The 14,765-nt window shown below is 42.4% G+C and overlaps 1 protein-coding gene across 3 annotated transcripts in view; it reads left to right on the top strand.

The window, feature by feature from the left end:
- Nucleotides 1-1,291: 1,291 nt before the first annotated feature.
- ZC3H12C (zinc finger CCCH-type containing 12C) overlaps nucleotides 1,292-14,765 on the top strand; it is a 44,712-nt gene continuing 31,238 nt past the window's right edge. The window contains exon 1 of one of the 3 annotated variants that reach the window (XM_027885015.1): nucleotides 1,292-1,375. The gene's annotated coding sequence lies outside the window, so the exon portion shown is untranslated. Of the gene's footprint in view, nucleotides 1,376-1,653; nucleotides 1,747-2,152; nucleotides 2,247-14,765 lie in introns of those variants that run through there. The other 2 variants (XM_027885024.1, XM_027885006.1) reach the window with 2 other exon arrangements.

Genomic DNA, 14,765 nt, shown 5'->3' with positions numbered 1-14,765 from the left:
TCACATTTGAGCAGACGTAACTCATGTTTATGGGTAGCATATTTTAAGATACTGTAGGATCACAATCTTTTCAGAACAGATAAGGTCAAAAAGATGTTTTACACAAACTTATCAAGAACTATAGTTTAACAAGAAAAAACATAATGTGAAACTCTTATGACTTTAAGTAGTTTCAAAATCAATTCCATATTATTCTGTTCTTTCTTATTCTGATAATTGAGAATAATTTTCTCCAGCACTGCAGTGCTTTTAACTGACTCATATGTTCCTCAATCACCGGCAAAGGCTTCCATAATAAGCAGCAAAGTAGCACTGCAAGTGTCTAATTCTTCAGTCTTGCTTTCAGCAATTTCCTCTATTAAATTAATATTCACAGTCACATTTGGACACCATTCTGGCTTGAAACAGAATCAGCATGTGGGACTGAGGGAACAAGCATTTTAGCTTTTTTTATTGTTAAGTAGAGGCCTCAAATTCCTTCTGCACGCGTAAGTAACTAAACAGGGGAGAGAAGTGGCCTCTTGCACTGAGAACTGAACCCTCCAAACTCATACCTAGGATGGGAAGAGATACACTGAAAAATTCAACACACCTTATAATAAATGAGTCAAATGAACAAAATCATGTCATCACTCTACAGACTGTACCAGCTCTCAGAGGGAGGGTTTATTGAAGTATATATAGCAGCATAAACCCCGTGCCTCCACAGTATTTTGCCCAGGCAAATCTATCACATTTTATTGGAAAAATAACCACTGCAAAGTGGCCCTTCTGTGAAGGATTTGTGTAAACTGGATGCAAAATTTAAAATATCTAGCCCATTTTCTGCTAGATACCGGAAGAAGTTTTTTCTAAACTCCAATAGTAGAACAGGAGCGGATAGCAGTTATATATATCCACACTTGTAGCCTGTGAGTAGCAATAGCTGTATGTCTTATCTTGTATACGATACGCTCCGTCAGCTACAAGCCGTAATCACAACACCAGACTTTCATTCATATCTTCTAAGGAGCTCTTGGCGCTAAGCCGCCTCGGCAGGAGCACAGAAGGCAGGGTGGGATGGCGAGAGGTAGATTGCTTCATCTGCATAAAAGTAACTGCGGGGTGGGAGGAAACATCTCGCAATTAGAACACGGGACGGAAATTAAGGTCTCTACCAACTCTGCCATAGACGGAGTTGAGTATCCCTGCCAAAGAAGCTCTCCGACAGCCCTTCCTCAAGCTGCAAACAGGGGCAGTGGGGCACAGGGGCATCCGCACAGTGAGCGCCCCTGAGCACCGGGAGGTGTTCTCCGATGGCGGCGGGACCTTTGCCGGGCCGGAGGACCAGCTGCCCAGGCCGCGCCACCCTGGCCCTCCCCGCTGTCCCCAGCCGGTAACGTTGCGGTGTTCTGGGAGGGGGTCACCACGGCGGCCTTCGGGAACCCTCGGCAGGAATCCACGGCGCGGGGAGGGAGTCGTGTTCCTCGCCTGCCCACCCCCCTGCGGCCGCTGCGGAGGCCGGCCCGGGCGTGGCTGTTCCCCAGCCGGGTTTCGCGGTGCCCCGGCAGCAGGTGCCCCCGCCCGCCCCGGCTCTGCCCGGCGGGCAGCAGGGAGGGGCGGCCCAGCGGCGGCCAGCGGGGCCCCGCGCAGCGCCTCCCGCAGCACGGCGGGGATGCGGGCGGCGGCGGCGCGACGGCGGGCGAGGTGAAGGCGACCTTGCAGCCGCTGCTCCCGCCCGCGGCGGCGGCTGCCGGCGAGCTGCAGGTGGGTGGCCGCCCGCGGGGGCGTTGGGTGCTCAGCGGCCGCGGGCGGGCCCTGGCGATGGCGGCGGGGGGAGCGCCGGGCCGCGGCCGCCCCGCTCCGCGCCCCCGCCCCGGCGCCGCCCACCGCTGGGGCCGGGCCGGCGCGTGTGTCCGCACGGGGCCGCGGCTCCGGCCCTGCCCCCGGCGCCTCCCCGAGGTCGCCCGGCGGAGGTCGCCCGGGCGGCGGAGGCCGCGGCGCGGCGGCGCTTCCCGGGCAGGGAGGAGACAGCCCCGGCCCTGTGCCCCGGGGGGCCGGCGGGATCGCCCCGCGCCTCGGCAGGCCCCGTCCCTCCGGGAAGTTCTCCCCGAGCTGGTCGCTGTCGACCCCGGCGGAGCCGCGGGCCGAGCCGGCGGGGCGGCCGTGCCCCTTCCCCAGCGCCGGGCTGGCCCGCCCGCCGGGCTGCGCCGTCCCGGGGACCCGCGGGCACCGGGAGCCTGAGAAGGAATTAAAAGTTATTTCAGGTACTCTTACCTCCCTTACCGTCTCCCTGCTTCTAACTTTTGGGGTTAGTTTTGTGGGTTTTCTTTTAATAACTCTATGAGAAAGTGTAGGTTTATTCCCTGCGCTTTGAGTGAGAGAACCGTCTGCATAAGTTGGCTTGCTCTATTTAACAGAACCGTAATAAGTGTTGGCTTCACCATTCTCAGATCTGGCTGTGGCTTTTAAGTTTTAATCTCTCTTAAAAATTAATTTTCAGTCACCTGTGTGTTTTGGATCTAATCCTGCAGGCACGTCTGAGTAACGCCGGGCATGTAGGGTTGTATTTGTGGAGCGGTGACGTTATTTTATAATGCCCCCGGGGGAGGAAACTCCGCTGGGCTGTGCTTTGCATCACCTTCTACAGCCGGACCTGGCCCTGTCTGACACTCCCGTGCCAGATTCTGGTTTGGTAGCTCTGAGAGGGCCAAATAGCCCTTAAGCGATGGTGTTGCCGAAAGTTGGGTTAAGTAAGCCCATGCTGCTGAACAGTAGACCACACTTCTTGAACAGCAGATGTATTGAAATTTTGTGTTTACTGTGTCTTCTCCTCTTGATCTGTGTTTGCAAAGCAGAGACATAATTCATAATTGCGGCTCTTAGGGTTATGCAATTAATGACATACTTAAGATAGCAGTAGCATAGTCCTTTGATCTGGAAGGAAAATAAACCATTCAAGTATGTCTGGGTTTTCAAACTGGCAGGGTATTTCCTCTTTCACTGTCTCCTTACCACGAACCATTTGCCCATATAGCATGCCTGCAAGTTGAAAATAAGACTTCTTCCAAGATTGTATTAGATATATTTTAGTGAAATAAATTTTCTATCTGGTGATGCTCCAGAGTGTAATCTGTCATGAATGGGTATGAATTCAAGCATGTTTTTATTTTAAAGAGAATTTGTTACGTCAGTTTAAAACATTTGCAACTATTTTAAGGAAGTAGGGGGAAATTTTTTTTCTCTCTGTCCCCCCTTCCTTTTTATTAATTAGACTGTTTAGTCTTGAGAATTTAAAAACTTCCTTTCTTTATGTCTTTTCCAAATATAGGTAGTTGAAACATATCCAGGTATTTAGATTCTCTACAAACCTTACCATGGTTATTACACCTTTATTACTATCCTGGACTTCAACAGGGCAGCAATCACTCGGTGGTGTTATAATTAACATTACCATTTGCAATCTTTTTAAAAAGGCAGTTATTATTTACGAGGTCCTGATAGGCAGAACTCCACCAGCAATATATTTACACATCTGCAAATCACAACACATTTTTAAAAATGTTGTCTAATAATGTAAATGCAGAAAGGTGGAATTTATTGAAGGTATGCAGTTTAAAAACAACCCCATACTCCCAACCTGACAGAGCATGAAGGGATTATCCAGACTTGACTCATCTGTGTAGATTGTGCATTTCAGGCTGACTGCTGAGTTGAGCAACACCCCTCTGGAGTGATTTCACTGCCTGCTTCTCTGGGTAGTACAAACCTTTAAAAACACTATTGGTGTTCCAGAACTGTTCATATTTTTAAAGAAAACCAGTCTTACAGTCTGTAAGACTTGGAAAGATTGGAGATTCAGTTTGATATTTGGTGAAACCTATTTACTGTTCAATTTTACATAGGTAAATTGAAAACCTTATGAGATTTTATTTTGTGAGATGTTATACATCCAACATGCAGTTGAAAATACTCTTCAAAAAATCTGGAAAAAAACCCAATTCAGTGTGAAGTGAAATGAGGAACTTGTTTTGGTTCAGGTCAGTTTTTGTTGTACTCAGAAATGGCTAAGGCTAAGCAACTCTATTCAGTAGAAAGGAGATTTGTGACTTAGTTTGACTTCTTTTATTACAGAAGCCATGAAATCTTGTTTGGTGTTTTCTGCATCAGATCCACAACTTCTGTTTAGAACCAGTAATTAAAAAACAAAACAAACAAACAAGAAACAACACCAAAAATAGCTGCCCTTGAAAACTTAGTGTCTACATAGTTTTTTCCTTGGTTGCACTTTACTTTTTAATTAAAACAGATCATAGTCTGGATTTTCTAGCCTCAGCTTGCAATCATCAATCTCTTCATAGTCTGTATTTTAAATAATTCTTAAAAACTGAAGTGCTTCATAGAGAGTTAACAGTAGTAAGCAAGTGGGAGTGAGGGTTATTGTAACTAAGAGGAAGGGTAGCAAATGTGTGATGTAAAACTTCTCCTTTTCCTCTTCTGTAAATATTATTCTGCTACTTTTGCTGTTCTGTGAAGCAGTGTCCCACATGTAGCTAGGTAGCCGTGAATAAGAGTTTTTTTAATTTATTCAAGAGATATTTCATCATTCACTCATTTACATAGTGTTTGTTGCCATGGCATCTAACTGGGAACCTTATTAGTGATCAAGGTGATTACACTTTGTTTTTTTGACTTGTGGTACTGAAAACTGTATCTGAGATACTGTGAGAAACAGATGTTGTACCAAGACTGCAGTGAGTTGTTTCTTTGAAGAGACTGAAATGTTTTTGTCCTCAAACTGAAGTTGTTGTATAGCAATTCTTTATATCTCTTATTTGTATAGTAATGTTTAAAATGCCTCATGTCTCCAAGCTTGCTAAATATTTACAATAAATGTACCACTTCTGCCGTATGTTTGAAGCAAGAAACCCATTAATTGAACAAGCCCATATTTTTATGCTTGAAGAAATTGACTCTTCATCTTAATTACTAAATTATTTGTTAAAAGTAGAATATAACAAGACAGAGGTGAGATGGTGTAATAAGCAGCAGTCATTTCTTTTACCTCCTGGTCTCAAACTGCAGTTATTTCAGTTAGCAAATAGATAGAAAATCAATTGTAATCTGCTCATAATTGCCTTCTTGGTAGAGTTATGAGGCATTTTACCTGCTCTTATCTCTTCCCCATGTCTTCTCCATCTCTTCCCTTGTCTCCCTTTTTTCTTCCTTTTTTCCCTTCATTATTTTTTTCTCACTGTCTGTATTTTTTCCTCTATATGCTTTGTAGAATAGGCAGATCTCCAGACTTAGAGGAGATTTTTCACTGTAAAGCTCTGCGTCTTTAAATGTGTTTGTGTAACAGCTTGAGGCTCTGTCAAAAAGCATGTTCATTACCAAGTTGTTTAGTGATGAGCACAAACTGACGGAGGATTTCATAACCTTGGGGCTTTCTGCTTAGATGAACTAGGCATTTCTCTTTTACCTATCAGGATTGATTACTTCAGGTTAGATCACGTTTCTTGTGTAAAAGGCTGAGCTTGTGCTACCAAAAATCCAAATTGTGTTTTGCTTAGTACAAAGTGCTGAGGTTGATACTTGATACTGACTTTTGCATTCATGCAAAAATAATACCCAGTTAAGGAATTATTTTAGGTTTTTGGTAAACTCAAGCTCCATTCATTCTTGAATCATAGCTGCAGAATGAGAATGTTTTGAAAGTGTACCTTAATTTTAAGACTTGTACTTTGGCTGTCCTGACTGGAAAGGTCCAGACAAGGCGTTTTCAAAGTTTGCCCTGGGGAGTAACGAAGCTCATCCTCTGCAACTGTGAGATTCATCATTCTTCCAGACTTACCTCACAGCATGTGCCAGACTACCTCTCCTGTCGGCTTGGCCTTTTTAAGGTTTTATTTGCTTGATTTATGATACCAGTGTAACACTTCAAAATTGGACATACGTCATCCTCCTCCCTGGGAGGGTAGATGTCTGTTTATAAATTTATATGTACTTGTCTGTATGGGTGGATAAATACAGAATAGAATGCTAGACCATCCCAGGACCTGCCGTCCTTTGAATCTAGAAACTTCATATGCACTAACAAATGTAGCTCCCAATACCTCTGTTTTAGACCAAAATGATTTGGTTCTAAATTCTTTCAGGATAAAGAAGTCCTTTGCATAAAATTTCTGCAGGATTATACAGACTATTTAAAATGTATTGCATCTTAAAATTATAGTTTCCTTGAGGGTGAATAGTGAGGAGCTTTATTCAGGAGGGAGGATTTTTCTTCATAGGAAACTAGTATTTTGAGAAAAAAGTGGAGAGAGAAGAGAGAGAGGCAAAGCAAGACATTCAGTGGTTCAGAGTGCAGGAAAGTTTAATGGACGTTATTAATCCTCCCAATGAAAGAAATACAGTAATTTCTTTTGGTATGAAAGGAATGTCTTGGGAGGTGGTTGAAAGTTGCAGAGGAGTGCCAGCGACTGGAGAATCAGTGAAGCTGGAGGTGTTCAGTAAATATGACACAGGTTATTGCAAATACCTGAAAGGCACTCTGCTTGCTACGGGTAGGTAAAGCTCAGAGGCCGGGAAGCATCTTAAAGAGTAAAATCCTCGAGCCTTTTGCTAATTGGCAAAAACTTACATGGTAATTCCTAAATGACCATTTGTGTGAGCCATGCTCCCTTATGAGCTGTAAAAACTAATGTGTTAAGTTGTGAAATCAGTGAATCAGTCCCATCAAACTTTGAAGTTTTTTGATGAACTGAAAATTTCTCTTTTGCTGTGACTTAGATCTTTCATTTTAGGATTAATGAAATTTGGTGGTTTGGCAGAGATTGTCTGTAAAAGGGACAGATTGCATTTCCTTAAGCAGAAGCTACTTCCCTTTAACAGAAGCTACTTCCCTAGTCTCCTTTTGTTCTTTAAACTGTAAACGTAAGTAGCTGGTATCTAATTCTTCATCTCTGTGCTTTACCAGTTGCCATTATAGTTGGTGCCCTGACTCTCAACAGGCCTCTTCAATCCTTTGTCATCTGTATAGCTAATCTTTGAATCCCTGAGTTATCTAATCTTTCCAGATTCAGTGCATGGCCTCATTCTCGATGAGAGACAGTTCTCTTATAAAAAGTGTCGTAAACACTTTCATGGAGATATCCACTTTATCTTAGTGGAGAGTCCTAGAGCATCATAGTTTGCAGCAACATCCCCTAAGGCCTTTCCACCTTAAAACTTTCAACTAATTTGAAAACCTCAGATGATTTTTCTTCAGCAGTAATTCCAATACAAGCTATTTGTTATGTCAGATACACCTCTGGAAATGGTTTGTTCTGGCTAGGGAAGGGCTGTGATGTACAAGTGCCCAGGGCTGTGCACCTGGGTTCGCAAGTCTGTGTAGCAGCTGCTTCTGGGATTTGTGCTGCCAGTCTTGCTGGGCTGCCAACTGGACTTTGCCGCTCTTGCCAACCTGTGAATTGGACTCATTAGAGTTTCTGGAACTGTCACTGTTGGGTTTACAGTCTGGGTTTCTTGAAGTTGCTGTTGAGCTACAGCCCATGCTTACTGATGAAAGATTAAAATCAGAGTTTTCTGCTTCAACCACTGTTTCCCCAGCCACTTGTTCACTTGTCTTTTAGTAGCTTTTTACTGTAGCTGTTGTGTGGAAGGAAATAACACCTGGTATCATGTATACATTGATGTGACTTTCATCTGGTTCCAGCAAAAGACAGCATGGCTCATAAATGCGTTTATTTAGGTAGTGCCCACTTGCTGGAGTTTGACTTTACTGCCAGGACTCATTCAAAATCGTGACTTTCTTGTTAGCTCTTTGCCCTGTTCACTGAGTTGGCTGTTGCTTATAAGTGAAAACCACCCTTGGTAAACCACCCTTGACTGATAAATTAGGAGAAACTAAACTACAGATCTCACAGATACTTAGTGTGCGTTTGCATTGTGGAATTATGCAGCCAATCTTTTTCAGGACTGAGAATAATTGTCCTTCGGCTTTGATAAGTATAACAGTGTTGGTACCATGCATGGTCTCTCCGTAAGGATTTGTTCAACATTTGGTGATGGTCTTCCCTCTGATTTGTCTCATAAAACTGGCAGCTCCACAGTTTTGTGAGGCTGTGGTAGCAATCTGTAGTTCATGCAAGACACCTTGCTAAATTTTGGATGCTTTTATGTTACAAATCAGCTCCCTTTTGTTAGATATAGCTGTTGCAAGAGATGTCTTAAGGCTGGTCTTTCTTGCTGCATACTTCTGTGAGCACTTTGATTTGTTCATCTTCGGCTTGCATACACTCATCGGTATGCCTGTGGGAGCTCTGATGAGAAAATGTTTGTAGCAGGCAGACTGAAAACAGATGCCTCCAGTGGGCATTGTAAATAGGGTTTAGTTCATCTGCTGACATGGAATCCTTTTGTGGAAAGTAAAGCCTCATCCCTTGATAAGTGCAAGATGATGTTGCAGAAATAGGTAATAAGGCCAAATAGGCAGTATTAGCAAGAGTGTAGCCATTGTGTCAAGCAGAGTGATCATTTACCTCTTTTTGGCCCTAAAGAGATTGCATTTGGAGCACTGTGTCCATCTCTGAAGGATGGGAGAAGACACTGACTTACTAAGCAAGTCTAGTGCATGGCTACCAGGATGATTAGGGTGCTAAAGTACATTGTGTACAAAGAGAGACACTGTGAGAGCTGAATTTGTTCAGCATTATTTAAGAGAAGGCTAAGGGAGATCTTACTGCTGTCTTCAGCTGGTTAATTTGAGGGTATGGAGAAGACAAAGTACTCTGTTTGGAGGCATGTAGCAAAAGGGAGAGAGCAGTTGCAAGTTACAGCAAAGAAATTCTGGCTGGAGATTAAAAAAAAAAGTCACTGCGAGCATAAATATTAAATAAATATGAAATAAATATGAAATAAATATTAAATAAATAATAAATACTGGGGCAGGTGTTTGGGGAGACTGTAGAGTCTCCAGCCTTGAAGGTACTCAGAAGTTGACTTGGAAAAGACGTGGAGCAACCTACTGTAGTTGACCCTGTGTTAAGTGGGGGTTTGTTGGATTAGCTGACTTCCAGAGATCCTTTCCAAACTAAATTATTTAATACCAAATATTAATAGCATCACTAGTTCTGAATGAAGTATTCCCATTTGTATCAGATCTAACTTTATGACAAGATGGGACTCTGAAAAGCAAAGTGTGAGCTCTGGGGGCCCAAAAGGTCTCACAGTATTAGCCTTAATGAAGAAATCTGTACATGAGTTCACAGGTCTAAAATCTAGCTGGCTTTCCAACTAAATGTAAGAAAATTTGGTCTGCAATATTAATTTCTACTTTAAAAGTCGCAGACTTCTGAGCCCAGAATGAAATGACTCTGAGACTGTGAAGACCTGGAAAACTCATGTGAAATCACTAATATGGTTCATCTCTTTTTAATGTATTAGGTTATTAAACAGAAGGGAGGACGCTGTTTTATTAATGTGTAAAATATTGGGATTTCAAAGCCTGGAGTATGTAGCTCAGGGGACTTACGGCAGTCTCTCCTGAGTTCAGGAATACCGTAAATCTGAAGAAAAGCTATCCTTAAATGACAGGAAGTAACATAGACTTCTGTGTAGCTATTTGCTTTCTATTTCTTTTTGAACTTGGATTTGCAGCTACAGTAACCCACTTTGTATAAGGTCTGGCTATTGTTGCTACTTGTCAGGTCTGTTAAAGGCTTCCCCGGAAAGTAAGGAACAGTTATGTACTAAATATGTCTCGACCAACTGCATGATCATCTCTGTCTTCCCAGATTCTTAACTAACTAAATCCGGATAAAAAATTGAATCTTAATGTGTTCTCTGACTCTATCATCCCTGTAGAGAGTAAATGGCAAGGTTGAAAGTCTTGCAGAAAATCCACTGCTGGCAGCTATCTCGCAGAAGGCTCCAGTCCAAAAGAACAACTGCAGCCGTGTGGTACAGGCACAGGAATTGTCTCTCAAATAAGCATAACACTGTGAAACCATTTAGGGCAACACAGAGTCCAACTAACACCTTGAACTCTGTCCAGGAACCCTGGAGATTATGGAGCTCTATTGCCAGCAGCATGGCCTGAAACACAACCTGGCCATGTCTCTAGACAGTTTGAGAGGCCTATTTTCCTCTGACGAGCCTTTCAGACTCTTAATAATAGTCTGTGGCACAGATAAAAGATGTTAAGTTGACTAGCTAAGTCTCTTAAACTTGTATTTAAATGAAGAGAATACTTTTTTTTTTTTTTTCACATAACCGTGTTAGTTTTGTTAGAGGATTTTCTTCTACAGGACAAATTTGAATAAAAGTACTTTGCTAAGCATGATGGTGTACGTTATGTACAGTTGTAGGCATTGTTTGGCTGCCCAGTATTGTCACAGGGAAAGTTAATTAGGCAGTTCAAATTTTCATGCTCAGAAAGCATCCAGACAGCGTGACTCTTTCTGGAAGTGGGAAAAGATCAAATTTAACATGCATGTGTTGATGGAAAATCTTTTTTTTCTTTTTTTTTTTTTTCCCCCCGGTATGCTTTGCATCTCAGTGCCTGCTTCAATTAATAAATAATAAAATTAAAAAATAAGTTAAACAGAGTAGGCTCTAGTTATAATCTTAAAATAAGCACTGCTCCCCTATTTGATACAGAAATGACCAGCACATTCTCACTCCCCTGTTGTTCCATCTTAGTGCATGGAAGGGGGTTTCAGTGCTTCCTGGCTTGCAAACCCCTGAATACTTTCTGGTAGAGCTGGAAGGCCCAGCATCAAAGTAGCAAAGCTGCAGGTTGAATTTCCCTGGGTTTCTTTGGCAGGGTGTGTGAAACAGAATGGGCTCTTTGGTGTCTATAGACTGGAATTTGAAAAACTTGAGGGTGGTTTTTGTTGGTTTTTTTAAGGATTTTTAGTTTGGGTAATTTTCTTGATTACCGAAGATGTTTTTTACTCTTGCATCCCTAAAAAGGACAGAAATAAACACAAGATATTAAGTAGAGTTTTAAAGAAAGCAAAAAAAACAACAGTATTAGATCTCCCTCATAGTGCTAGTGGCAGCTGTTGTATTTTTCCCTTATATTTGCATTTTTAAATATGATAAAAAGGTGGGGGGATTTGCACAGAAAGTGGTAGCTGAGAGCTCTGTCCTAAAGAAAGACTTTACTAAATGGGGTGGGTCTTAACAGTAGCTGTATCAGAACAGGCATTTGCTGCTATGAATACAGGCAGAGTTGCAAAATTGAACCGTAACCAGGCAAACTGCAGAAATGATCGTATTGCTTATGTGCCTAGAAAAGGAAAATATTTCCCTGGCACATTTGATGCCGTGTTCTTGTGTGTCTGTTCCCCCAAAACCCCAAAATTCCTGGCCACATGACTTACTGCCCTTGGAAGCAAGACTTCCGTGATCAAGTCTGGATGTGTGCCCTGGTATACATGTGCAGGCGTGGTTATAGTGGCTTGTATGTTTGTGCTGGGTTTTAACCGCACTTGAGTTGGAGCATACACTTAAAAATGGGTAAATCCTTGAGGCTGTGATATGTCATTGTGGCCGAGGCAGCCAGCAGTGTCCTGGGCTGTGTTATAAAGATCAATGCAGCACGTCAAGGGAGGGATCCTCCCCCTGTGCTCAGCACTGGTGAGACAAACCTGGAGTGTGTTCCAGTGCCAGGCTCCTCAGTACAAGAAAACATGGACAAACTGGAATGAGTTTAGTAAAGGACCAGGAAGATGATAAAGGGACTGGAGCATCTCTCCTAGGAGGAAAGGCTGAGAGAACTGGGACTGTTCCACCTGGAGATGAGAAGGCTCATGGGTTTCTTATCAGTGGGTACAAATACCCAAAGGGTGTGTGCAAAGCGAACAGAGCCAAGGTCTTTTCAGTGGTGCCCATGGACAGGACCAGAGGCAATGGGCATAGACTGTTCCCTCTGAACATCAGGAAATGCATTTTTACTGTGAGGATGACCAAGCACTGGCACAGGCTGCCCAGAGAGGTTGTGGAATCTCTATCCTTGGAGATGTTCAGATGCTGTCTGAACAGGATCTGGGCAACTGGCTCTTGGTGCTCCTGCTGGAGCAGAGGATTTGGACAAGATGACCTTCAGAGGTCTTGTCCCAACCTCAGTGGTTCAGTGATAATGTGGAAGGAGCATAGTACGGGGATCCGTGCCTACGATGAGTATCTGAAGTTACAATGCTGAGACAATGACTTTTTCACCATCCTCCTAGGTAAAAAAAAAAATTAAAAAAAGCGCCAAAAAAACCCGATCAAAACTATTTACTTTCAAAATGAAGGTCTGTTTCAGAAAAAATATTTCATTTCAGGAGCTACTTTTCAGGGTGGTACTGAGCAGTGATGCCAGTGTTCTTGCTGTTGCAGATTGCTGCTTTATTCTTTTTGTGTAGTTGGTTGGTGTGGCTCAAGCCTGTTGGGCTCCTAATGCAGGCAAATTGTGCAGCTGCGGGCAGGCACCTTGTCATCTCATGATGAACAGCTCATGGTCGCTGCCTTTGTCTACCCACAGACAAGGAAACACTGGATCTGTTTTGAACCACGGTTAGCAAAAAAGTAGTCACTACTTATGATAAAACTTGGGGGTTTAATCTTCTGTTGGAAACATTAGAGGACATCACGATAAATGTTGCAGGTTTTGCACAAGTTTTGCAAGCAGTCAACACTGCTGATCTAGTGGGATAACACTAGAAATTGTGGGCATTCTGATCTTCTTTTAAGATGATACCCTTCTGGAAAATGCATCTCTGCCTTTTTAAATTTTAAGGATGTCTAGAGATCAGTCTTGTTTCAAAGAGTGAAAAAACTCTTCACCACTTTGCCTTAATGCATTTGGAAGTGCATATTTTTCTACAAACATTTACATTGAATTTGAAAATACAGTTGACCCTTATTGTAAAATACGTCCTTTTTAAAGGATGGTTATTCTCTAGGCAAAACAGTAGTCATCTTTATCATAATATCAGTCCTTTTTCTGAATTAATGACCACTTTTTATTGGTCATTTAATTAGCTCTTCTATATGGTTGTAGAGTGGTGGTGGTTGTTTGTTTGTTTTTGTGAATGTGTGTAGATAAAGTCTGGAGCACCACTTACCATTCCTCCAAACTAGGTAAACTTCTTTCAAGTGTTCTACTTAGGATAGTTTGCATCTCTTCACATACTAACTGGAAAAGAATTTCTGTTGTGTTTCCACCTTGTAATTTTAAAGATAAGGATCTCCCTTGCAGCTCTCAAGTTCAGCGGTAACTGTAGCGTATTTTGCAATGACACAGTGGTGAGTTGTATGCTGTAGCATACAGCCTTCATTTCTATTTTATAAATGCAATGGTATGTGGTTGTTTTAACTTGTGCAGTGTATTCTTGCAAATGCATCATCTATTATTGCAGGCTTAGCATAAAGTTCTACAATAAAAGATAATTAAATACTTTATGGGACAAGTTGTCTTTCTAATTGCTGCAATAATACCACTTGAGTTACAGAATGACCATTTTGTATGCTGGCATAAAATAGTTTATTTTTAAATAAGCCTTTGTTTTCAATGTGTTTGAAACAACAGAAGTTGGCTGGAACTAGGTTTTTTTGGCGGGGGGGGGAGGGAGGAAGGGATGGGAGACTTTTTTCCCCTTTTTAATAGCGCTTCCTTTATATCTTCAGACCATGCTGGCTGAATTTCACAGATGCTCCAGCTCTTCCTCAGGTCTTTCTGATCCTTACACACATGCTTTTCATACCAAACTGGGCAGTGTGTGTGGGGGATGCTCTCTTTTCCACCCCTCCCGCAAACTGAGGCGTTCACTCCTGTCTGTGTCTCTCTACAGCATCCCATCACCTTGGTGTGTGCCATTCGGAAATCTTCTACCACAGAGTTCCAAGATCATCACCTCCAGGCAATTCAGGATTTTGTGCTGTCCTGCTGTTTAATCAAGTGGCATTAGGGACCTGACGAGCACTGTACAAAATATCCAATACCTCGCAGCCACAAAAATAGGATTTTATAGCTTGTTCATCTTGCAAGACCAGAAATTTGAAGGAGCTGTTGTGTTTGCTCTGTATTTTGGTGACCAGATTTAACTTACTGACCCTTTGTATTTCTGGTATGGTAATAGAAAATTGTTGAACTAGTTATTGGATTTGGAGGTTTTAGCACAAGAAGTACAACTTGCCATGTCCTTCTGTGCTGTAATACCTTCTAATGATACTCTTATAGCTTTTCACAGATTTGATGGGAGAGCTACACTGTTTTATACTAAAGTGTCTTTGGTGAGCTCATCATTACCAGAAGGAAGCCTCATGTACTAGTTAAACCTTAATATGAATGCTTTTTTATCATCACAAGTGTGATATAATAGGACTGTCTGACACTTTGTATACCTTGGACAGCCCAACATATTTTAGGGGAGAACTGAGAAGATGCTTCCAGAACAGGAAGCTGGTTTAAGCATCTGATGTAGTACACAAGGTAGAATTAGAAAATATCTCCTTAATTAGTGCAACTACAGCTTGCTAGAATTTGCAGTAAATTAAACAGTATAACATTAGGTCTTCAGATTGTATCTGTTCTTACTTTGGTCAAAATGCTGCAGCATAGTGTTTTCATGAACATTAATCTACAACTGAAGTTTAGCCCTCGTTCCTTGAAGATGGGGACTTGGGGTATGGGGGATTGAGGAGGGACATGGGACAGGACAGTATTCTCATTGTCACTATAGAAGTCATAGAGGGGGCAGATCTTTGTGAGTGAATGTCTTCTTAAGGCAGAT

This window comes from Empidonax traillii, unplaced genomic scaffold (genome assembly GCF_003031625.1).
Source record: "Empidonax traillii isolate 1590-97213 ecotype Southwest subspecies unplaced genomic scaffold, ASM303162v1 scaffold9:size3134949, whole genome shotgun sequence".
NCBI lineage: Eukaryota > Metazoa > Chordata > Aves > Passeriformes > Tyrannidae > Empidonax > Empidonax traillii.
Note: the sequence above shows the minus strand (reverse complement) of the source record. Positions and strands in the feature narration are given on the sequence as shown.